Genomic DNA, 24917 nt, shown 5'->3' with positions numbered 1-24917 from the left:
GCAAAACATTTATGAAATAACCTACACTGAACAAGGTTTGTCAATGGAGAGAAAGGAACTAAATGTAGGTAGATGTGAACAATGTGGGCAGACTGAGACTTTGTGCCATCACTCACAGTGAAGGGAGGCCATAGGTAAAGTAGGTCTAATCATTGCCACTTCACTCTACTGAGATGGATAGAAGGAAAATGGGAACGGCAATCTAACAGAGCAATGGATGAATTCTGCTGAATAAAAATCTGTAAATGAGACCCAAAAAACAAAGATAGGTCACAGTTAAACAAGTTAAACATCATACTGGAGGAGGTGATTATTAGTGAACATAGTGTTCCCATCGCATTGCGATAAGAGATGGCAGACTTTCTCTGGGTCTGCATTGAAGGAAGAAAGACTACCTTAACCTGCCTACATACCAAAGACATTGTAAAAGGCAGTCCATCTACAATGTTTATAATAGAATGGAAAACTGCAAAACTCTAAGTCCCAGAATTAAATGAACTTTTGCCTAAAATGCCTTGGCTGACTGAGGTAGATTGATTACTATGGCCACGTGCAGTTTTGTTTTCCTTATCATAAACTACAAATAATAATAACTTCTTACGTATGTCTTGCAACTAATCACAGTAAATACCGTGTTTTACGACTGGGCTGGATGAGTTAGATTGCTTACCTTGACCATATGGAGTTTTGTTTTCCTCATTATAAACTGCTAATAATGAGAAGAACTTCTTACACATCCTATAACTAATCTCTGTAAATTCTGCGTGTTACTATTAGCACTTTTACTATTACTCCATTTATCAACTTTGAAAAAATGGAAATTCCCAATTGCTGTTGCCAGGTTTCAAATTTCTGACATTAAAGCCGCACCCTATCTCAATCAGAAAGCACTTAAAGCGCCGATTGACATGATATTTCCAGCTACCATATTTTGAAAAACGAGCAGAAAAAAATTAAGTATTTCAAGGGGATTAGAAAATGTAGCACATTTTAATGATTTAGTTTTATGCTTCTCTACATTGATGATGGAGTTTTAATTTCAAGCAAATCACTTAAAAAGATATAAAAGTAGTGCAGACAGATCCGATATTTGGGATGGTTCATTGTCGGTTCCAGTTATTTTGTTTGTTTTATTATCCTATTAGTTTATTACATAAACTATAGAAACAAATGGTGGACAAGGCTCAAGCAAACAGAGGTAACTCTCATATCACAAAAATAGTACAACAAGGATGCTTGGGTTATCCACTTATGCCTCAGACCAAAGAATACAAGTAAGGACGGACGGTACTGACTTATTTTTAGATGTATAGTCAAAAAGATTGATTTTACTCTTCTGATTTAAGTTATTAAATCTTACACTGTTATTAAGTAATTGGAAAAATGCAGTCGTCGCTGTTTTGGGAAGTTATCTGAGAAACCTTATGAACAATCGAAGGATTTCCTGAAAAGGAAAATAGGAAATGGCAGCAGTTGTTCTGAAACTATGGTTTGCACACTGCAGCCTGCTCCTGAAATGAGTTATGTGAAGAAAATCACGAATACGTTTAAATGAACACTATCTGAGCGCCTCACCCTGAACAAATTCTCCAAAAGTATTTGAGGTCAGGCACTCAAGCCCAGTGCTGAGGAAGTGCCGGCTGCTAAAGTTGCTGAATCAGTGATTAACTTGAGCTGGTGTTTGTTGGTGGGGACGACCGGCACTCTTTTTTTGGTTGTGACCAACAGTTATTTTTCTTAATCAGACATTGACTGGCGAAAGAGGGAAAACAAATTCAGGGGGAAGGAGGGGGGAGAGAAAGATGGGAAAACCGTAACAAATTGAGAAAGCAGGAACCTGCAAGAGTGAGGTGAAGTTGTGGGGGTAGTGTCTGATAGAAAATTAAAGAGACACAAGGTAGATTCAAGACTAAGCAACCTTGGTATTCAGTTTTAATAGCACCGGCCTCAGGTTTCTAAGCAGATTTTTGGGCACCGGTGTGAGAAGTTGGCCTGGTATATGCTGTCCATTAGTTATAGTGGGCACCTTGCACCAGTCCAAACAACCCCTTATTGATGATAGGTTAAAGACAACCTTTATTAAAAGCTATCCTAGTGGTAGCTATGGAGAGAAGCCTTCCGGCTAAGTCTTGAAGGAATGTAAAGCAGCTTGTTTGACCAGTCTATAATCTCTTGAATGGCTAAATGAAAGGACACCACACCAGGTATATATATAAAATATATGTATTTATTACTAAACACACCCAGTCTCTTTATGAGGCTAGAGGCAAAAGCACATAAGTTACACTTCAAATAAACAGCAAAGTAGCACGAAATACACGTTAGGCCCTAGGGGCGAGCCAAACCATATACTAAAATAGTGGTATAAGAACTACGACTTAACTAGACACAAGGCGAAGAGCCTGTAGAATTGCTGGGACCCCAAGGATCCACCCATTGTAGTGACACAGGGGACCCACGGGGGCCGTTTGCAGTGTGAGAACACAGCCGCGAGCTCCCGTTAGCTTCTATGGGGAAAGTCGCGGTTAGAGTTTTAAAGATAAAGGACACTGAGAGATGGACTAGGACCAAACCTTCTTGGACTTAGACAGTTCTAGGGTCAAAACCCACGGGAGCACCGGATTACTCGAGTTACCTCACCCAGGGAAGCCAGGTGCATAGGTGTCAAATGGTGTCGGGTCACATCGTCATTTTCAATGGGAGCTGGCGAAGAAGTACTGCTGCCAGGAGGATGCGAAGTGTCTGAAGAGATCCAAACCTGGATCGAAGATGTGAAGAACCTGAAAGCAGAGGGGACAGAGTCTGGGTCACTTGCCAGTGACCAGGGGCACGATAGACGAATGCCCACCAATGTTGGGTGTTTCAGGTGAAGAAGGTGAAGCTTGACTCTTCAGCCATGAGGACCAGGAGATGTCGAGGACAACCAGGAGCTGGATTTGTATTGTACCATAAAGGATGTTGAGTGCTGCAGCATCGGTGCCCGGATTGGACACAACAAGCCTTGGCAACAGCAACCCACGCAGAAAAGAGAAAGATGCTTCGGTGCAGACCAGCGAGATCTGAGGGACTCCCCCAGCAAGGAGGAGTGAGGGCACATCTGGGGCAACCAGGGAAGCCCAAAGAAAGTCAAAGTTACCTTCACAGGCATCCACCAGTTGATGGACCAGGGATCGTGAAGGGACCTCAAGAGGAATCCCAAAATGGTTGCCCACGGGTCACTCGGAGTGACTAGGTCAACAATCTTCAGTGGATTTGCTGCTCGGGGACTGGGCTATAAGTAATCCAATGCAAAGCCTCAGGAGACGTTGAGAAGCGGATGCACATGCAAATGTGCACGGTGTCCAGGGGTTCCGGTTCCACAGTACCTACGAGGGCTACAGGTCTCAGCTTTGCTGGGGACTCGGTTTGGCCTCTGTGAAGTCTGGAAATCTACCTCTGGTGTTGCAAAGTCTTCGGCGTCCAGCGGGAGCTTCAAAGATGCAGACCAGACAGATGCATCTTTGGTGCCTGCCAAGCAGGGGAGTAACTCCTTTACTCCAAGTGAGATTCTTCAGTCATCTAGCGTTAAACAGATCATCCAAGGTCCAGGATTCCATTGCAGAGTTTCGTCCAGGAATATCTAAAGTCCTGTTTCCAGGGGTTCCTATCTTATACCCAAGGAAGGGGTTGGACTAACTCAGGGGACCCACCTATGGGAGGGTTTGGAAAGAGGGGTGGCTACACCCATTTCCTTTTTCCAGATTCACGCCAGAGCAGGGGCTGGTAGCCCCTGAACCGGTTTGAGCTGGACTATGCAGAGGGACACCAAATGTGCCCCCAGTGCAGGACTTCAAAGCACTCTCAGAGTGCACCCACCCAGCCCCAATACACTAAAGCCTGACTGGGAGGTGGTGACACCTCCCTGGGACAGGAAACCTATTGTCCAGGCCTCCCCTGCTGGAGTTTCGGTCAGCAGTAGGAGGCCAGACTCGTGTCTGTGGCTGCAGCATCCATTTTGTGATGCCAGGGCTCTTTTAAGTTGGTATCTGCTATACCGGTACTGTCATGTTTTCTCCCTCTAGAAGGGTGGGATCATACTCCCATACCAGTTACTGGTGTTGGGGTATGATTCCAAGGTGTTTGACACCAAACACAACATGTTTCCGTGCTGCCAGTCCTAAGTTAGCATTTACCATTTGGTTATAATACACTTCAGAGTATATGGTCAGGCTGCATCACAGACAACCCCGGAGTAGAGATTCCGAAGGCTGCAGAGGGGTTCTCTCATGCATGGGCACCCTCTCACACAAAACCAAGCACCCTGCCTTCATGATTGATAAGGCCTGCCATGGGGGTGACTGATAGGTTTATATGTGCAGTGATAGGTGAGATATAGTGAACGTATATCTCAGTAAGGGGTCCATGCACCACCTTACCCAGGCTGCAGTAGCAGACCTTTGGTGTCATTTTCAAGAGCTTCCCAGGGGTGGCATAATACATGCTTCAGCCCCTCCTAGGCCTCTGGGGTACCTATGCCCTGGGTGCATAGTATACCATATACTAGGGACTTATAAGGGCACACCAGAATCCAATCTGTACAACCGTCACTCACTCTTTTACAAATTAAGCACTGCTCACACCATGGGATTTGCCTCCATGGTTGTGGGGGACATTTTGCAGTTTGTTCCTCTCCTTACCTCTAGGTTTTACCCGTTGGAGACAGGCAATGACATCTGGCCATAGCACTGTCTAATCTAAATTGCTCAGGTGGTCGAATGGCAAACCTCCGAAAATCCTTACTCCATTGGGCTGCCGGAGGAATATGTTAGTGACACAGATGGAGGCTCTCCATCACCAAAATACTTATGGCCAGCCGGTCTGTAAATCAGCTTGGCAGACAGGATACTCTGTCGCTGTTGTGACGGAATGCCCACTCGACCAAACTCTAAATCAGTCCCTCAGGTTTTCATTTTAGAAATCTGTGTAAAATGACAAATTAATAGCGAGCCTTGTATAGGTGGCACTGAAAAATTAACTGAGATGCACAAAGTGCTAAGAGTAAAATAGTAGATATTCTCTGGTCAATAAGAATATCTACATTCAGGAATTAACATGTATTTGTAAAACGCATGTTCACCCAGAAGGGCTTCTTGCGTTGAATAAGAGATGTTTTATTGTTACCCAACAGGACTCATTTGATCAACTTAAGATGAAAGAAAGGCTGAGTGGACCCACCAGAATTTGAACCTGTGACCAGGAGGTCAAATACAGGCGCCTACAGTGAACGCATTAGTCCACTAAGCCACAAAACCGAGCATTCCAAGTGGGCAAAATCATAAGTCGGGGCAAGTTACAAAGCTGTAACCCTTTGCCAGATTTTTTAATCTGAGTGGATTTCTGCATTGTTTAGCTTGCATACATTATATAACTCTAAGACACGCATTGCAAGTTGGGTGGGCTAGGGTGAGGAAAAGACAATAACCCCATGATTAGCTTTTTACCATGTGTGGTAATGACTTTCTATTATGAGTTTTACATTTGAAAATGTGGCATAGCATTCAGAATTCGTTTTTAACACAGCAAATTCTATTTTTGGCATTTTCTGAGTGCCCTTCCCCCTTTAAATTTCATCTAATTTGGCATGATCTAATCTAACCGAGAAAGCCGTGAGGGTATGATACTATGACACAACGCATAATTTCAATCCCTGGTTAAACTGTTATTTGCTTAGTGATTGGAATTTAGCACTTAGTTCGTAGTGAGGTCTAGACTGTGCACCTCACGTCACACCAAATTCTCAGCAGGTGACTCTCATTTCTCGGAAATTTGAGCCTGCAACCCTCTATGTGCTTGCTTGCCTGATATTTCTGAAGAGGAAAGAGTGACTGGCTACTTGTGCCAGATACCTGCCAGGTTGCAGGTAAAAAAACTCAAGCACCAGAGGGCAGGACACTTTCATCGCAGGTCAGTCATGACTGGGGATGTGATCAGCAATTTGTAGGAGCAACTATGAGAAAAACGATAATACCTGTTTGGTTCTTTGCTTTCTGATACTTGAAGTGTATAATTCTAATGATCACATTGTGTAGTGAAGAAGTCCACAGCTAGGATGTAGTTTTAAGAAGAATTATTGAGTTCAGTTACAGGTAGTTGATAGGTAGTAGAGATACAGGCCCACCAGGAGCAGTCTACCTGCTGCTCAGCCCATACTCCAACTGACACACTCCAGCATCCAGGCACCCAAACATTCCATTCAAGACTCTCACACCAACATTCCATGCACCCACGTTCACACTGGCTGAGCAGCTAGGGAGTAAGAAACCAGATAAATACAACACAGGTTACTACATATTGGGATTACAAGGACCAAAAGAAAGAGACAAAAACAGTAATAAGCTTGTCACACCTGACATCAGAAATCCTGAAGAGTTTTTGTTTCATGAATATAAAGTTAACAGTTCTTGGCAGGAGGCCGGTTCTTAAATTGTAAATGACAACTATTCCTACAAGCACCCAGACTTTTTTAGGAGGCCATCACTACTTCAACTACTGGGTTGGCCAAGTTGAGCCAGTGGCACTACTCGCAACCAGAATGGATATAACTTAGTTTTCTGTGCTCTCAATATCTCTCCAACAAGTTTTTTTTTTAATTGGAGGTAGTGCACCAGGAAGTGTTTGAAGCTATACTTTAATTTTTAGTTTAGAATTTTGAGTTGCTAGCTCACAGATTAACCCCTTTCATTGCTGACAGAATAAAGCAAATGTGTGTAATCCCACTCTGCTCAAGTAAACTGTGCAAAATCTAGCCTACTCGATCAGTGGTGGCTAGTAATCTTGAAAAGCGGTGGGCTGTAAAACCTGACCTGAATTTCAGCAAGATAGCAAAGCTTGCCTTGTGAATGGATGGTTCTGGGGGGTTCCCACTTAGGGAAATGACAAAAAGTGACCTAGTACTGCATTGCATAAACAGTCTCCTGAGCACCAAAAAATGTCTAAAACAAATGTCAACTTGTAAGTGATGGTTCTTAATTTCCAGTCTTCACTTTCATCCAACAATCCTAGTGAATCTTGTAACCATTAGCCTTATAGCCATTAGCCAGCACGTGTTTTGTCGTTTGGTATGTCTACCACCGACTCTACATAGCAGAGCCCAATGCTGATTGCTCTCCTACAGTTAACAATTAGAAACACATTGGAAATAAAAAGGAAAATTAAGATTAAAACTAAAAGACCAATTGTGAATGTATTCATCCATTGTATATCCTAAGGGCAACATTGCACAAAGGAACTCCCTCCCTGTGCAGATTCGTCGTTTAGACTGCCTGTCATTCTTCCGCAAAATCATTAAAACTCAACGGTTTCCTACAGTCTAGCTTTGGCCCTCTTCGGACACTGCTTTCAGCGACGGGACGTCCCTTCACTGGGGCAGCTGCGCGCTTTACAAGAGGTTATAACATCACATAACATACAGCTCCAGATACCACTATGTAAGTCAAGCAACCATAGTAATATTGTCCATAATGACTGTAAAATCTTGACTCCCATGTGCACATAGTATTACTACAAGCTACAGCTACATGTGTAATTCTCTAGCTGTCCATCTTGGTATCTCTCAATCTCGGATATCCTGGGAAATTCTGTCTAAAATACATCATTATAAAGGCAACGGCAAAACCTATCAACTAGTTCTCATTAATTGTGCCAAAGTTTTCCTAATGTAAACTCACAATTTATAAGTTGTATAGAGAAAGGAAAGGGAAAATATAAAAAAGAACGCCACATTGAACCTACTATAGTTTAAATTCAACTCATTTCAAACATCCTAAGTCCCCCCAAAAAATTACATTTCATGGTCAATATTTAGGCCTTTTTCAACTGCAAGTGTGTTGGCGTGACTCAATTTACATGACCTCTTGCTAGAACTGGAGATCACTTGCTCGTCTTTCCCACTTTCCAAAAATCTCCACTCTACGTCAGTAATATTTTGAACAAGTTCCATGTACTCACTACCGTTGCGCCTCGCTCTTAGAATCTCCCCGTAAGGCATTGAGTTAATCTAATATTTCGGATGTAAAATAGTGGCATGAAGTAGGGAATTGCAAGACGTTTTCTTCCTATACATCCTGCTATGTATCTTATCGTCACTTATGTACAATTCAACATCTAAAAACACAATCCGTTCTTTACTATGTTCTAATGTTAAAGACATGTTATACATATTATTGTGCGGAAAATCAAAAAAATCAATAAATTCCACCTGATCGCCAGTTCAAATCTTTAGGCAATCAATCAGTGTACCTCCTCCGGTAATGAATATTATCATTCCATTTGGTTCCACCCGGGCCCCAGATATGTGCCGCCTCAAAACCAACCTATACAAAGGTTGGCAAAAGACAGTGCAAACCTGGAGCTCATCAGGTTCAAAGCAGAATATTTTTCGATTGGGAGGGAGGCCTTACCATGCAATATTCTCACAATACACAGTGGGTGATTCTTGAATTCAACAACAACAATCCTTAGCTCAATCCTGGCAGTGTGGCAAAAGCAGTCAGCCATTACTGGAGAAACATATGCTAACCATTTTACAGTACCATCATGGTACACAAGTAATTGAGAAGACTCAAAAGAAAAATTCAACGCCAAGTTATAAAAATAGAACGTATTTTCCTAAAATATAGACACCAAAACAAACTTTTTATCATACACACAACCGGAGTTGCGGACTTTTAAAGCGTTAAAAAATAGATGCACTTTATCTGCCAAACTGGTTTATTTGAAATGAATGGGGAAAAACACACATGACACTAGATAACTTTTTTTTTTTTGTGTTTTTGTTTTGTCCTCATCTCACCATTAAGCATCTGCAATTCTTAAAAGAAACCGTCCTGCCAATCTTTACTCCCCATGGCTGCTGTATTCACTTTAGGCCACACCAGGCCAGCCCCTTTGTTTGAAGCTTGGTGTAATCATAGGACCGGGGGTAGACTATACCAGTCTCAACTCTCTTCCCCAGGACAGAAGGGCCTGCCAGATGTTCGCACCATACTCAATTACACCCCCTGATCCAAACGTGCCATAGCAAACACAGCTTTTAGCAAATCCTCACACTGAGGGGGCCGCGGATCTTTCCAATTCTTACAAATTTCCCTCCGGGCAATAAGGACCAAATATAACAATAGACCTCTATGTAGTGGCTGTAAGACCGTGCTAAACACACCGTCATCCCCAAATATAACTAGGGTGGCATTAACCTTGACTTTAAAGATGCCACATAGAACATCCTCCACCCCCTCCAGAAAGCTCTAAGTTCAAGACAATCACAAAAAATATGAATATCATCGGCTTTGAGGAGGTCGCATCTTGGACATTTGGGGGAGGATAGTGGGGCAAACTTAGCTATCTTCGCCGGTGTATAATAAAGCTTATTAACAACAAAAAAGTGGTTCTTTTTTAAACTGGCCAGCTTGACATACTTATAGAGAAGTTTCAATGACGAGTCATACAGATCTTCAATATCAGAGTCAAGGGGGGACTGATTCCAGACTAAATGCTGTGGGGGATATTCCACATCTTCAGCCTCCAGGAACTTCTTATACCATATCGAAACTTCCTTTCTCTTAAGATGTGTCTATTGCAGAATATGCTCAGTTTCCCATTCTCCTCGAATGGACCCCTTTTCCGCTGTAAACCAGGAGACTAATTGAAATATTTAAATCTGGAAAAACTACTTCCAACTTTAGCTGTTAAGACCTCCCAGGGGTGAACACCTTCTGAGGATAGAAGTTCTGACCATATGATGATACCTGCCCTCTTTATTGTTATCGAGAGGTTGTCCTTCAGGCATACTGGGGTCCCCAGGGAGTCCCAAATTGGGGCAAAATCAGAATAGTACCGATCCCCCATCTACATCTGACCTTATACCACAGGCTAAGGGCGGCCCTAAGAACTTTCATAGGCACCTTTTTGAGCTACCTTGGTGCCCCTCCACCTTAACCATTTCTCCCAATAGCCTGCCCCAATTCGTTTCCTCTGGTTTTACAGGTAGCATCCGTATATTTTTAAATTGGAAAGCAACACCAGCCAATATCCGGAAGGGCAAGCCCCCCTTTAATGAGTTTACGTCTCAGCTTCTTCCATGAAAGTCTAGCACCCTTATTAGCCCAAATAAAACTTCCGAACTAGATCACTTGTAGAGTGAGTTCAAATGAAACCCTCTTGTGGATAAGGTCATGTGGGTCCCTAAATCAAGCTCCAATAGTTGTTACTTTATTACCATGCCCAGAGAGTTAGGGTGCAGAGGTGACTTGGCTGCCCATGGTACTAAACTTGCTCCGCAGGAGCTGACAAACTTGCAGCACTTGACAAAACCACACTTGGAGATGGAGTCCCACTCTACCCATGGAGAGTAGTTGCCTTTGGGTTCCTAGGATCGGGGTTCAGCAGCTGGATGGATTTCCTCCACCTTGCTCAGCTGCTCTGGGTATAGAGCTAGCTGGCAGCTGTCAATTACCACGGCAGGTCACTCCAAAGGTGCTTTACCACACAGTCAATGACTGCAACTTCAAGATTCAGGAACACAGCAGCGGGGTCGCTGTGAGGTGCTCTTATGATGTTGTTCAAGGGGTTGTCTCCCGACTGTCGATCGCCAAGCCTTGGCTGCAGCAAATGTAGTCCATCGTTACTTCGGCAGCTAGACGGTGATGGGAGTGGAGTAGTGGCTTTAAACTTGGTGTAAGCTTGGTACCACTCCGGACCTGCGGGACACCATTTTTCTTTGGGCTCACTCTCGACAGGCCAAGCGGGTTGCAATTCTTGTCACGCAGTACGTCGATTTTCCTGCAGCTTGCAGGGACTGGACCCACTAATCCTTGTTAGTCTGCTTCGGTTTCTGGCATCCACTAGAGTGACTCTTGTTGGGAGCAACAATCTTTTGCCACGGACACACGTCGAACACATGGTTCCAGCATAAGGTCTCTTCAGGGCACGTCAGTGTCCTATCTTCGCACTGCCGCAGAGTCTAAGGTTCTGTTGTCGGTGGCGGTGTCTTCTTTGTGCCGCTTCTCAGATTTAAAGTCAGAACTGAGTTTCTGGTATCAGGGGAGCCCGTTAAATCCTAGCTTAGAGGGTGGTAAGGGTGTGTGGGAAAGTAGCCTAAGGCTACTGAGCCCTGTAGCTAACCCGCCCCTGAGGTGACAACATCCTGTGGGTGTATGTCACCTTTCTACCCAGAGTCCTCTAATTTAGGGTCTTCTAACATGGCCGAACCCTTCTTTGGCTGTACTGACTTCCTAGGCCACCCTAAAGGTGTGGCTTGCCTTTTGGAGCTGCATGCCTCCTGAATAACTAATTTTCCAGCCTGTTGGGCTGGACAAGGCGGTAAGGGCTTTGTCCTAGAATGGGAGTCAAGTGCACTTGCACATCAAGGGTGATGAAGCATTTGGTGCTCACCACTATGATTGCTATAAACATTAGCCATCCTGGGAGGGAGGAGATGTGACCTCCTTCCTGCCCAGGCCCTTGTCTCTGTTGTAGGGAAGTGCTAGCACATCCCACCAGGAGGGCAGACTCTTGTCTTAGCAGCATATGGCTTGAGAAGCCCACCAATGCACTGGGTCACTGTATCCTAGGGGGCACCCATTCAGGGTGGCACCCCTGTGCATACCAGCTCAGGCTCAACATGAGCATCATGTTGGTAGTGAAAAAGCATGGGATTTGACGCCAAACACAACACCATGTGGTTGTTCCATAATGGAGCTGGCTATCACAAGTTTTCTGTGTAGCCAGCCTATGTTACTCTGTGGACCGCCGGTCACTTACAGTAAAATCTTGCTTTACTGGGTTACTCTAGGGATATATATGTGTAAACATATATATTCACACCTTTACTATCAAGCACTCTACCTCCTGGGCTTAGGAGGACAACCTTATGAGTGACTTACTTATGTTAACAACATAACAAAATAAAATGATAGATGAAGTACTGAAACTTTTGAAGCATTCTCCCCCATTTATAGATCAGGGTGTAATCCATCGTCATTTTGCTTGCCCCCTCACCCAAGTTTGGACCTATCCATATGTAAATCAGTTTTGACCTAGCTCCCCATGGAAACAGGCCAGACTGAACTGCCAAGCCAGGTCCTCCCTGGACTAGAAACAAGCATACTGGAACGGGTTTTGCGGTATCACCCCACTTCAGCCAGGCTAGCTTGAATCCAGTGGCACAGCGAGGAAGGGGCCCACATTTTGGCATTCCCTTAGCCACTTAGGGTGCTTATATCAATATCACAAAATAAAATGATAGATTGAGTGTTGAAACTTTTCAAACACTCACTCCCAGTCGCAGATCTGGGTTTATTCCGTCATTATTTTGCTCGCCATGTCACCTCAGTTTGGACACAGCCATATGAAAATCAGTCTTGGCTCTGCTCCCTTGGGCACAGTCCAGCCTGAACTGCCAAGCAAGGTCTTTCCTGGACCAGAAACAAGAATCCTGGGATCGAGTTCGAGATATCACCCTTCATCAGCCAGGGTAACTGGAATCCGGTGGTGCAGCGAGCAAGGATCCCACGTCTGGGCATAACCGTAGCTACTTAGGGTGCACATAGCAACATCACAAAATAAAATGATAGACGGAGTGTTGAAGCTTTTGAAACACCCATCCCGGTCACAGATCTGGGTTTAATTAATCGTTATGTTGCTTGCCGCATTGCCCAATTTGGGTCCAGCCATACACAAATCAGTATTGACATTTCTCCCCATGGGAACATTCCAGACCAAATTGCCAAGCCTGGTCCTCCTTGGACTGAAAACAAGCATCCTGGGAACAGTTTGGGGGTAATACACCTCATCCGCCAGGCTAGCTTGAATCCAGTGGTGCAGACATCAAGGGACCCACATCTGAGCACCCCCTCAGCTACTTAGGGTGCACATGCTTCATCACAAAATAAAATGATGGGCGGAGTGTTGAAACTTTTGAAACACTTTCACCCATTCACAGATCAGTGTTTAATCCATTATTATTTTGCACATCACACCACTCCAGTTTGGACCGATCTGTATGCAAATCAGTTTTGACCTTGCCCCCCATGGGAAGAGTCCAGCCCAAACTGCCAGGCCAGGTCCTCCCTGGACCGGAAACAAGCATCCTGGGGTGGGTTTTGGGGTATCACCCCTCTTCAGCCAGGCTAGCTTGATTCCGGTGGTGCAGCGAGCAAGGACCCACATTTGGGCATTCCCTTAGCCACTTAGAGCGCACATCCATTTTCCTAAGGGAGCTTCTGTGGTGGGTAGAAAATGCCTGCATCATAAGCTCCCATAGAAAAATTTATGTTTCCAAACTTCACAGCACCTTGTGGCAGGCACCTCATACTGCAGGGATGTTTGAGGGGGCTATAGCCAAATGCACAGGGCCGGGGGAAAGGGGTCCCTGCTAGGGGCCCCCAAAGTACATCTCTGACAGCCATTCCATGTCAGAAAGGCCAATATGGATTGGCTGTCAGAAACTGACATCATAATCCCGAAGGCGGAAACACCATCCTTAAGGGATCTTGAGGTCTTTCCGAATGGCCGATGGGCTACTTGAGCCTTCGGCGTTGGATTCCCCGGCTGGTTTAAACTCTGACCGCCGTCATCATGATACAGCAGTCAGACTTTAAACCTACTATGTCCATTGGAAATCCTCCAACCAGTCGAGCAGGAAGGGCTCTTTGGTCTTGTGACCAGGGACTTTTGGTGGTTCCCAAGTTCAGAAGAGAGATGAGCGAAGGTCAATCCTGTGCATTCCTTACTCCCAGGCTTTGGAACATTATGCCAGTCTTCCTTATAACTCTGATTTAGAATACTGCTAAAAGCACACCTGTTCTAACGTGGTCTTGAGAAAATGGCTGATCACATTTTATGGAGGGGTTGTTTTGCAAATAAGCAAAAACCAAAGGAAATGATGGACGGAGTGTTGAACATTGCAAGCACTCACCCCCAGTCAACTGATCTGGGTTTAATCCATCACCATTCTTTAGCCCACTCTGCCACCCCAGTTCAGACATGGCCATATGCAAATCAGTCTGACCCTGTGCCTCATGGGAACAGTCCAGCCCGAACTGCCAAGCCATGTCTTCCCTGGACCGGAAACAAGCTTCCTAGGACTGGTTTCTGGCATTTCAGCCGTCTTCAGCCAGGCTTGCTTGAATCCAGTGGCAAAGTGAACAAGGGACTCACGTCTGAGCATACCCTGCCAACTTATGGCGAACAAAGCAAAAACCAAAGGAAATGATGGACGGAGTGTTGAACATTGCAAGCACTCACCCCCAGTCAACTGATCTGGGTTTAATCCATCACCGTTCTTTAGCCCACTCTGCCACCCCAGTTCAGACATGGCCATATGCAAATCAGTCTGACCCTGTGCCTCATGGGAACAGTCCAGCCCGAACTGCCAAGCCATGTCTTCCCTGGACCGGAAACAAGCTTCCTAGGACTGGTTTCTGGCATTTCAGCCGTCTTCAGCTAGGCTTGCTTGAATCCAGTGGCAAAGTGAACAAGGGACTCACGTCTGAGCATACCCTGCCAACTTATGGCGAACAAAGCAAAAACCAAAGGAAAAGATGGACAGAGTGTTGAACATTGCAAGCACTCACCCCCAGTCAACTGATCTGGGTTTAATCCATCACCGTTCTTTAGCCCACTCTGCCACCCCAGTTCAGACATGGCCATATGCAAATCAGTCTGACCCTGTGCCTCATGGGAACAGTCCAGCCCGAACTGCCAAGCCATGCCTTCCCTGGACTGGAAACAAGCTTCCTAGGACTGGTTTCTGGCATTTCAGCCGTCTTCAGCCAGGCTTGCTTGAATCCAGTGGCAAAGTGAACAAGGGACTTACGTCTGAGCATACCCTGCCAACTTATGGCGAACAAAGCGGTACAAAAGGGGGTGGTGATGGACGGAGCACCAGAACCAATCAAACACTCACACCGAGTCAACAGATCTGGGTTTGATCCATCACCGTTCTTTAGCCCACTCTGCCACCCCAGTTCAGACATGGCCATATGCAAATCAGTCTGACCCTGTGCCTCATGGGAACAGTCCAGCCCGAACTGCCAAGCCATGCCTTCCCTGGACCGGAAACAAGCTTCCTAGGACTGGTTTCTGGCATTTCAGCCGTCTTCAGCCAGGCTTGCTTGAATCCAGTGGCAAAGTGAACAAGGGACTTACGTCTGAGCATACCCTGCCAACTTATGGCGAACAAAGCGGTACAAAAGGGGGTGGTGATGGACGGAGCATCAGAACCAATCAAACACTCACACCGAGTCAACAGATCTGGGTTTGATCCATCACCGTTCTTTAGCCCACTCTGCCACCCCAGTTCAGACATGGCCATATGCAAATCAGTCTGACCCTGTGCCTCATGGGAACAGTCCAGCCCGAACTGCCAAGCCATGCCTTCCCTGGACCGGAAACAAGCTTCCTAGGACTGGTTTCTGGCATTTCAGCCGTCTTCAGCCAGGCTTGCTTGAATCCAGTGCAAAGTGAGCAAGGGACTCACGTCTGAGCATACCCTGCCAACTTATGGTGAACAAAGCGGTACAAAAGGGGGTGGTGATGGACGGAGCATCAGAACCAATCAAACACTCACACCCAGTCAACAGATCTGGGTTTGATCCATCACCGTTCTTTAGCCCACTCTGCCACCCCAGTTCAGACATGGCCATATGCAAATCAGTCTGACCCTGTGCCTCATGGGAACAGTCCAGCCCGAACTGCCAAGCCATGTCTTCCCTGGACCGGAAACAAGCTTCCTAGGACTGGTTTCTGGCATTTCAGCCGTCTTCAGCCAGGCTTGCTTGAATCCAGTGGCAAAGTGAACAAGGGACTCACGTCTGAGCATACCCTGCCAACTTATGGCGAACAAAGCAAAAACCAAAGGAAATGATGGACGGAGTGTTGAACATTGCAAGCACTCACCCCCAGTCAACTGATCTGGGTTTAATCCATCACCGTTCTTTAGCCCACTCTGCCACCCCAGTTCAGACATGGCCATATGCAAATCAGTCTGACCCTGTGCCTCATGGGAACAGTCCAGCCCGAACTGCCAAGCCATGTCTTCCCTGGACCGGAAACAAGCTTCCTAGGACTGGTTTCTGGCATTTCAGCCGTCTTCAGCTAGGCTTGCTTGAATCCAGTGGCAAAGTGAACAAGGGACTCACGTCTGAGCATACCCTGCCAACTTATGGCGAACAAAGCAAAAACCAAAGGAAATGATGGACAGAGTGTTGAACATTGCAAGCACTCACCCCTAGTCAACTGATCTGGGTTTAATCCATCACCGTTCTTTAGCCCACTCTGCCACCCCAGTTCAGACATGGCCATATGCAAATCAGTCTGACCCTGTGCCTCATGGGAACAGTCCAGCCCGAACTGCCAAGCCATGCCTTCCCTGGACTGGAAACAAGCTTCCTAGGACTAGTTTCTGGCATTTCAGCCGTCTTCAGCCAGGCTTGCTTGAATCCAGTGGCAAAGTGAACAAGGGACTTACGTCTGAGCATACCCTGCCAACTTATGGCGAACAAAGCGGTACAAAAGGGGGTGGTGATGGACGGAGCATCAGAACCAATCAAACACTCACACCGAGTCAACAGATCTGGGTTTGATCCATCACCGTTCTTTAGCCCACTCTGCCACCCCAGTTCAGACATGGCCATATGCAAATCAGTCTGACCCTGTGCCTCATGGGAACAGTCCAGCCCGAACTGCCAAGCCATGCCTTCCCTGGACCGGAAACAAGCTTCCTAGGACTGGTTTCTGGCATTTCAGCCGTCTTCAGCCAGGCTTGCTTGAATCCAGTGCAAAGTGAGCAAGGGACTCACGTCTGAGCATACCCTGCCAACTTATGGTGAACAAAGCGGTACAAAAGGGGGTGGTGATGGACGGAGCATCAGAACCAATCAAACACTCACACCCAGTCAACAGATCTGGGTTTGATCCATCACCGTTCTTTAGCCCACTCTGCCACCCCAGTTCAGACATGGCCATATGCAAATCAGTCTGACCCTGTGCCTCATGGGAACAGTCCAGCCCGAACTGCCAAGCCATGTCTTCCCTGGACCGGAAACAAGCTTCCTAGGACTGGTTTCTGGCATTTCATCCGTCTTCAGCCAGGCTTGCTTGAATCCAGTGGCAAAGTGAACAAGGGACTCACGTCTGAGCATACCCTGCCAACTTATGGCGAACAAAGCGGTACAAAGGGGGTGGTGATGGACGGAGCATCAGAACCAATCAAACACTCACACCCAGTCAACAGATCTGGGTTTGATCCATCATCTCTCACATTGCCCATGTTTTTTGCTGTGGCGTGTGCTGCGCTCTTCATAACATGGAAAAACAGACATTCCACGCCTATCTCTGCATTACATGGCAGGCACCATGCAGTGCCTATCACATGGTGTAGGAATATGTAGCCTATGTCCCTGCGCCAGGGGGTTCTGCTACTGGCCCCCAAATCCATTTCCGTCTGCCGTTTTTCTGCGATTTGACCACCGCAGAGCGTTCAGTAGAAAGGGATAATGTAATCCCTATGGCCATTCTGGGACTACAGTGTGGTCCGACAGGCCGTCGGCTAAAACCTGCCTGTCAGAACCATGGCGGTCATGTGTTTCTGACCACCACCCGTTCAGAAGCCATTGTAATATGGTGGACGGAGATCCCTGTTACAATGGCCGAGGGACCGCCACCAACAGCCTGTCTGTGGCGTTCCCTTGGCCATTGTAATTAGGCCCAATGTCTTTTTATTCAATAAGGAGTGGTTTAGGCAGCTGTGTGGGACTGTGATGGGCTCCAGGTTTGCATCGCCTTTTGCCAAACCTTTATGTATTGATTTGAGGTGGTGCATAACTGGGGGCCAGGTCGATCCATATGGAATGAACATTCATTACTGGGGGCAGTACATAGATGATTGCCTAATGATTTGGACCGGCGATCAGTTGGAAATGATTACATTTTTTTACTTTCTGAACAATATGTATAACATGTCTTTTACATTAGAACATAGTATAGAACGGATTGTGTATTTAGATGTTGAATTGTACTTAAGTGACGATTAGATACATAGCAGGATGTATAGGCAAAAACGTCTTGCTATTCCCAACTTCATGCCACTAGTTTGCGTGCAAAATGTCAACTCCATCCCTTATGGGGAGGTGTTAAGAGTGAGGCACAACTGTAGTTAGGATCTGGAATTTGTTTGCACTATTACTGACACAGAGCGGCAATTTTTGGCATGTGTGTATCAGAAACAAGTTTTCTCGAGGACTATGAAGAGGTCACGTTAATTGAGTCATGCCAACACATTTTGGATACCAAACCTAAGACGAAGAACAAGAAGGCAGTAGTAAGATTGATTACTGATTTTCACTCCTATTCTTACAAAGTATGCAACACTTCTTATTGACATCAAATCGATCCTTACAGCCATTTCTTACAGTACACCCCATCATTACTTTTCGCAAGTGTAGGACACCATGCAACATCATCAGCCCCAGTTACCCAACATGACATGTGCAGGACCTATAGTTACATAAGAGAATGAAGGGTTCATATAAATGTGGGCATTATAATGTGCATATTGGCTATGGATAGGGAGACTACGTGTAGCATTAACAGTTCGTATGACAATGCCATTACCACACATGTTGAGGCAGCACTCATTATGTTTTTTATGTGATCATCTGTAAATGCAACAAAGTATATGTAGGCAGCACTTTTAGACCATTGAGAAAATGTATCTCGGGGCATTCTAGAGCACTGAACCAGCAAAATGTTATACCTAATAGCAATACATGCCAAAGATTGTAAGGCTCAGAATAAACATCTAAGTGTCAGGTTCCACTGTATTGATGTTGGACAAAGTGGTGTGAGAGGAGGCAACTGTGAATTGAAATTATGCTAGTGTGAAGCCCATTGAATTATGAGATTACATGCAGTGAAAAAAGACCTAAATATTTACCATGAAATGCAATATTTTTGGGGGATTTAGGATGTTTAAAATGTGTTGAACTTAAACTATGGTGGGTCCCTGTGGTGTTTTTTTTTACATTTACCCTTTCCTTTTTCTGTATACAACTTATATAGTGTGAGTTTGCACGAGGAAGAGTTTGGTCCAATTAATGAAAACTAGTTGATAGGTTTTGCCATTCCCTTTATATTGATGTATTGTAGACAGATTTTACCAGGATAGCCAAGATTTAGAGATACCAAGATAGACAGCTAGACATTACACATGCAGCGGTAGCTTGTAGTGATACAATGTGCACATGGGAGCCAAGATATTACAGTTCTTGTGAACAGCATTACTATGGTTGCTTGGCTTACATAGTGGCATCTGCGCCCGTACTTAGTGCAGATTGGATTTTTATTTCCAGTAATATTCTAATTGTTAACTGTCATAGAGTAATTGATATTGGGCTATGTTATTTTTGTTGCCGATGGTAGACATAACAAATGATGAACATGCATTGGCTAATGCCTACAGGGCTACTGGTTACAAATTCTCCAGGATTGTTGGATGTAAGTGAACATTGGAAATAAAGAACCATCACTTACAAGTAGATTCTCTGCTTTGGACACTTCTTGGTGCTCAGGAGACTGTTTACAATTTGTTTGGAGGCTTTTGCCTTCATATTTAGGAGTACTAGGTGGCCGCTTCTCCCCCTTGGAGCATCTTAGCATCTAAGTTATTTCATAACTTTTACAACACACGAATGTGCTTACAGTATGACCCTGCCACCTTGTTGTTTGGACTGCATTATATAGCACAGTTGTCACAAGCAATTGGATGTGCAATTTAGAAATACTCTAGTTCTTGTATCAAATTAGGGTTGGAGAAAAATGAAAAAAATATAGAGGGTTATTCGGAGAGGGTAAATGTGATGAGACAGCAATGCTGAGCATTGAAAAGTATGGGTGTTAAGTGTGAAGTGGACAAGGTAATAGACGAAGAAGAAATAGAAGAATGAAGTGATGATGAGAGTTTGGTTTGGCAAAAAATGTGAAAGGGGTGGAAATGCAGGTGGATACAGCCACTCCCAAGGGTAAGACGTGGTGTACGTTACAGGGAAAGGATGTTGGGGTTGTGGAGAGCTGTGTGGGAAGACAAAGGGTACAGCATTATGAGTTAGATTATTGACAGTATAAATTAGATCAGTGGTGTGTTTGCTCCAAATACTAAGGAGTAAAAATGACCGGACATAATGATCGGGGAATTCCCTTCTAAAGTGTGCAGCAGTGCAGAGTGCTCACCAGTACCCTTCCCCACCCCCCTTCTTCTTTGTCCTTTAAATAAGTATGGTCAGTTGAGTGCTTTTGGGTGTTGTTTGCCAACTAATCTGTTAAACCCAGAGTACTCCTGTGAGCACTCAGAATAGTGGATCTATAAATTGCAGGTAGAGAGAGATAGAGTGTGAGAAACATAGAACATCATTACGATGTCGGTCAGACTAGTGTCCGACCAGCATCGTTTCAGAAACGGGACTGCCAACAGGGAGTTGGCGGTCCAACTGCAATTATTACAAAATGACCGCCTTCACAGTGGTTGCTAAGTGTATATTTTCTATTGCGGCTTGTGCTGCAGGCTGAAACACAAGCCGCAATCGAAAATATACACTTTTAAAATATCCCTGCACCTTGTGTCAGGCACCATGCGGTGCCTGCCACATGATGCAGGGAAGTTTAGGGGGGCACCTATGGTGCACCCCAAGCCCCATAGCAGAGCGCCAGAGGGAAAGGGGGCCCTGCTAGAGGCCCCCAAAGTCACTTTCCACCTGCCTTTTCATGGCGGGCAAACCGCCATTAAACGGCAGGCGGAAATGTGCATTGCAATCCCTACGGCTGTGGCTGAGCAGGCACCGCCCATATTGTAGGGATCACTGATCCTCAAACGGTTCAACAGGCTCCTTGAGTGCATTGGATAGCATTGGACGGTCCCTACGCCTACTGCCTCGAACCGCAGGCATTGTAATGCAGCGGTCGGACCGCAGCAGCAGATTTCGATCTGACTGCAACCGACAAGCCATCAGTCGTGGTCCGATCGACATCAGAATGAGAGCCATAGAAAGAGAAACATTACCTGTCACAGACTACAGTAGTTTCCTTGGCCTCTCCCCCCTCTTCTCCCAAAATAAGCACCCACGTTAGACACTTGGGCTAATTTTATTCTAGGACTTTATAACAAAGTAGGCTAGTGCATAACATATGCAATATAGTTAAAAAATATCAGAATTTATAGAAAATGTGATAACATGATATTTTCTGGCATTCCCCTTCCTGCCAAGATTTTGCTAAATTGAAGTCGCACCTAAAAGTCTGCAATAAAGAGAGTTGCAGTACGTTATTGTATGCATGTTTGGTATGGACAGGCAGCAATGTGCTAGTGGAACTAGGCTTTGTTTGTGAGAACTCAGTTCATTGTCAGACTATTTTCTTGCTGGCTAAGAAACTAGTTACAAGATTCCAAGACATGGCTCTCTGCCTGAGAGAGAAGAAAAGCCTGGTGTTGTATTGTACAAGTGGTTGTATGTTAGAAACTTATTAGCAAAAATATCTTTTTAAAAAGAGTCACCCATTGGATGTAGATTTTCTTTTATTAACTCCATTTGGGCATTGTTTTAGTAAATGAAATCTAAGACACAATATTTCGGGCATATTTTTTGGTTACAGTATTCAGGTACCATACCTTAACCTTCGCTTTAAAAAGCTCATAAGCATTCTTTCAAGGTTCACTTATAAATGTCCTATTAGGAAATCACTAACCATAAGCTGAAAAACTAAACATTATATGGCTAGAAATGAACTAAAAGCACCACATACAATAGTTAAAACATGATCAGCATGTTGTTATAGAATTATTGTTATTATTATCTTCTCTTGGTGATGTAATGTTTTGCAGTGATGCAGAAGAAGGTGGTCAATAGGGTGGTCTAAATGGTGTATTTTTAGGGAATCTTCTCTCGGAATAATTCACCCAGTTTTGGAGGGCACCCTTGTTTAGTTTTACTTTCAAAGGTGGAGTTTGAACAGCAAATTCCTGTACAAAGTTTCACTCTTTTTTTGCTTGGAGGGTCTGCAATAGATCAGTTCATGAATCAGAGAGAAAGGCAAGGCAGTGATATAGAGAGCAGGTAATAGAATAAGTCTTACGAAGGATGATATCTTTTACACAATTCTGCAAGGTCACCATCCCTTCTCAACTGGCAAACAATCCTACCCCGAATTCTTCCTCAGCTTTCTCATAGCCATTCCAACCCTCCATATTCACCAACCACCAATGGCTCTCCATTACTTTCATTATAGGAATACCAGTGCAACACCCTCTCAAAGTTCTTTAAAGATAATCTAACAAATATATATTAAGTCGAAAGATCCATTTTATATGCTTTAAGTGTTTGCTTGAATTGCACATAGCCTTGCAAAAAAAAAATGCATTTTGATATATTTATTGCAACGTTTTGTGTTTGTATACTTTGATGGTATTTGGCTACCGAATACAGTTTATTACTGCTACTAATTTAACAAATACAATTTGTGATGTAAAACAATCCTGTGATCATTGTAACACCATTCTGTCCTTTAATTTCTTTGCTAAATATAACTTTTTGCCAGTTTGTACTGTCACTTACTGAATGCTTGGCTGAAGGAAGATGTCTTTCCTGATTCACTTAAAATGGGTCAAATTATACCACTTCTAAAAAAGAAAACCAGGTAGATCTAAAAAATCTGAAAACGTTTGACCCATAACCAACCTTGCCTGACTTAGAAGTATCCTTGAAACATATGCTGCTATCCAGAGCAATAGGCATGTTGAAGAAGAAAAGCTACTGGGTACATATCAGTCTGGTTTCCGGAGCAGTTTTAGCACTCATACAGTTAGTCTGAAAGTTTTAGATGTCATCTTCTCTATGACTTATTATGGCACCCCCTGCTTGCTCATCCTGCTAAACCTCTTGGCGGCGTTCAACACGTCTGATCACCAGAGATTACTGAAGAATATATAATTACACAAGGGCATAGGTGGTGTAGTTTTGCTTTTTGTCTGGCTAACCAAAGGCAATTGGTTGGGGTTAGGAATCATGCATCCAAAGATACACCTGTAACTTACAGTCATTTTTCAAGAGTCTATCTTAGCACAGTTTCTATTCAGTCTCTGAATTCAGAACCATGATTGAAGACAAATGATGTCCATTAATCAATATATTGCTGATATGCATATCTACCTGAAGATCTCATCAATTCAAGATGTGATCCCACTGAGATCTTGTCTTCGAATTAAAATGGTTGTCTGCCGAACTTCCCACTGTGCTATGGGTGGGTTGACTGTCAACCCACCCTAAACAGGCTCAAAAGTTCATAAAGCTCTAGGAAATAACTCCCTTCACATTTGAGACATTTGTAATTTTGCTGTGCAGCAGCAAACAGCTTTTTTGTATTTATTTCTGAAAAGCCAAAGAGAATGCTAAGCAGGCAACTCCAACATGGTGGGTAGCCCGGAATGCATGCACTATACTGGCAGAGGAACTTTCATAACAGAACTCTCTGCCAGGGAGACTGGTGTCTCTAAATTTGACGAGCAGTCCTCCACCAGATAAGTAGAGATCACAGTTTGGTGGACTGTATTATACTCAGAACATTTCTTTTGTACCCCCTTTTGCATAATAGAACATAAAAGTACTCCAGTCATATTTAGTCCACCTGTTTTCTTTGTTTTTTAGAAGGTTAGATCATTTTTGGAAGAATTTCTTGCCTTCGGATTGTACGCAACCGGTTTTTACATGGGCAATTAGTGAAAAAACGCATTCCTCAGATTTCGATTTGTTGAACAGGGTGATCATGTTTTCATCCTATCTGATAGAGAAAGGCATGTAGTTGGTCAGATTTGGCACCATTCTGTTTTAATCATTTCTCAGTCTGCCCAAGGTATTATGGTTCTGCTTCATGAGTATCGATAGACTTTGTTGTGCTGGAGGAAAAAATGCACACCTGCTGCAAGTCGTTCCTTTCAGGTAGATTGAAGGCTGATTAGCGCCTGTTTCATATCCTGTTATTTCCCACAGCTGTGAGCCATACCAGTGCTTGAGGTCCATGTAGACCCGATCACTGAATGTGGGTGTACCACCGTGACTGATACACTGTGTCTCAAGGCCGCCCATGTATATCTTTTTCTCCTCCTCAGTGGGATTGATAAACATGGACCTTGTCTCAAGTTTGTCCCTCTCTGCTGCATCATGGTATCCTTGGTGCATTGGTGTATCAGTGGATGCCAACACAAGGTGTAAGAGCGATTCATTGCAAAACACCAGCATACCTAGCCCAGAAAATAACACTATCAGGAGAATGCCGCGTATCTCGCAGTCAGGGAGATCTACTACTGAAACCAGCCCGTTTCCGTAAGAAAAGAACTTATGACCGAGCTTTCTCTGGTGCAGCGCCTAGAATTTGGAATGCTCTCCCCCCTAACATTAGAAGAATTTCGTCAATCTCTGCTTTCAAAAAGGAAGCCAAATCTTTTTACATGAATAAATACCTACCATAATCGCAACAAATTTGTCATTCTCATGGATCTCCATGATCATATGCATGCTACCTCTCACCGAACATTAACCTCTTCGAGGTACTGTATTTATGTGTTTTTTGTTTTTTTTGTAAGCATAATTGTTTTCTCAAATAGTATACAACTACTGATGACTTGGTAACACAATTGTTGATAGATATATTAATGTAAAGCGCTCTGACACCCCACTCAGGGTCATGTCCGCACTATATAAAACACCAAATAAATAAACTAAATAAATAGATAGGTGACCTCTCAAATATGCTGATATCAGATTGTGGAAGAAGCACTTTGGGGGCTTGCCAGGGAGTGTGGGGAATAACTTTGTTAATTCCTATTTTATGTATTTATG

The 24917-nt window shown here is 44.3% G+C and overlaps 1 protein-coding gene across 2 annotated transcripts in view; it reads left to right on the top strand.

Moving 5' to 3' along the window:
- LOC146785315 (alpha-1,4-N-acetylglucosaminyltransferase-like) overlaps positions 1-24917 on the top strand; it is a 273866-nt gene that overhangs the window by 67237 nt on the left and 181712 nt on the right. The gene's annotated exons all lie outside the window — the stretch shown is intronic.

The sequence above is a fragment of the Triturus cristatus genome, chromosome 11, assembly GCF_964204655.1.
Source record: "Triturus cristatus chromosome 11, aTriCri1.1, whole genome shotgun sequence".
NCBI lineage: Eukaryota > Metazoa > Chordata > Amphibia > Caudata > Salamandridae > Triturus > Triturus cristatus.
Note: the sequence above shows the minus strand (reverse complement) of the source record. Positions and strands in the feature narration are given on the sequence as shown.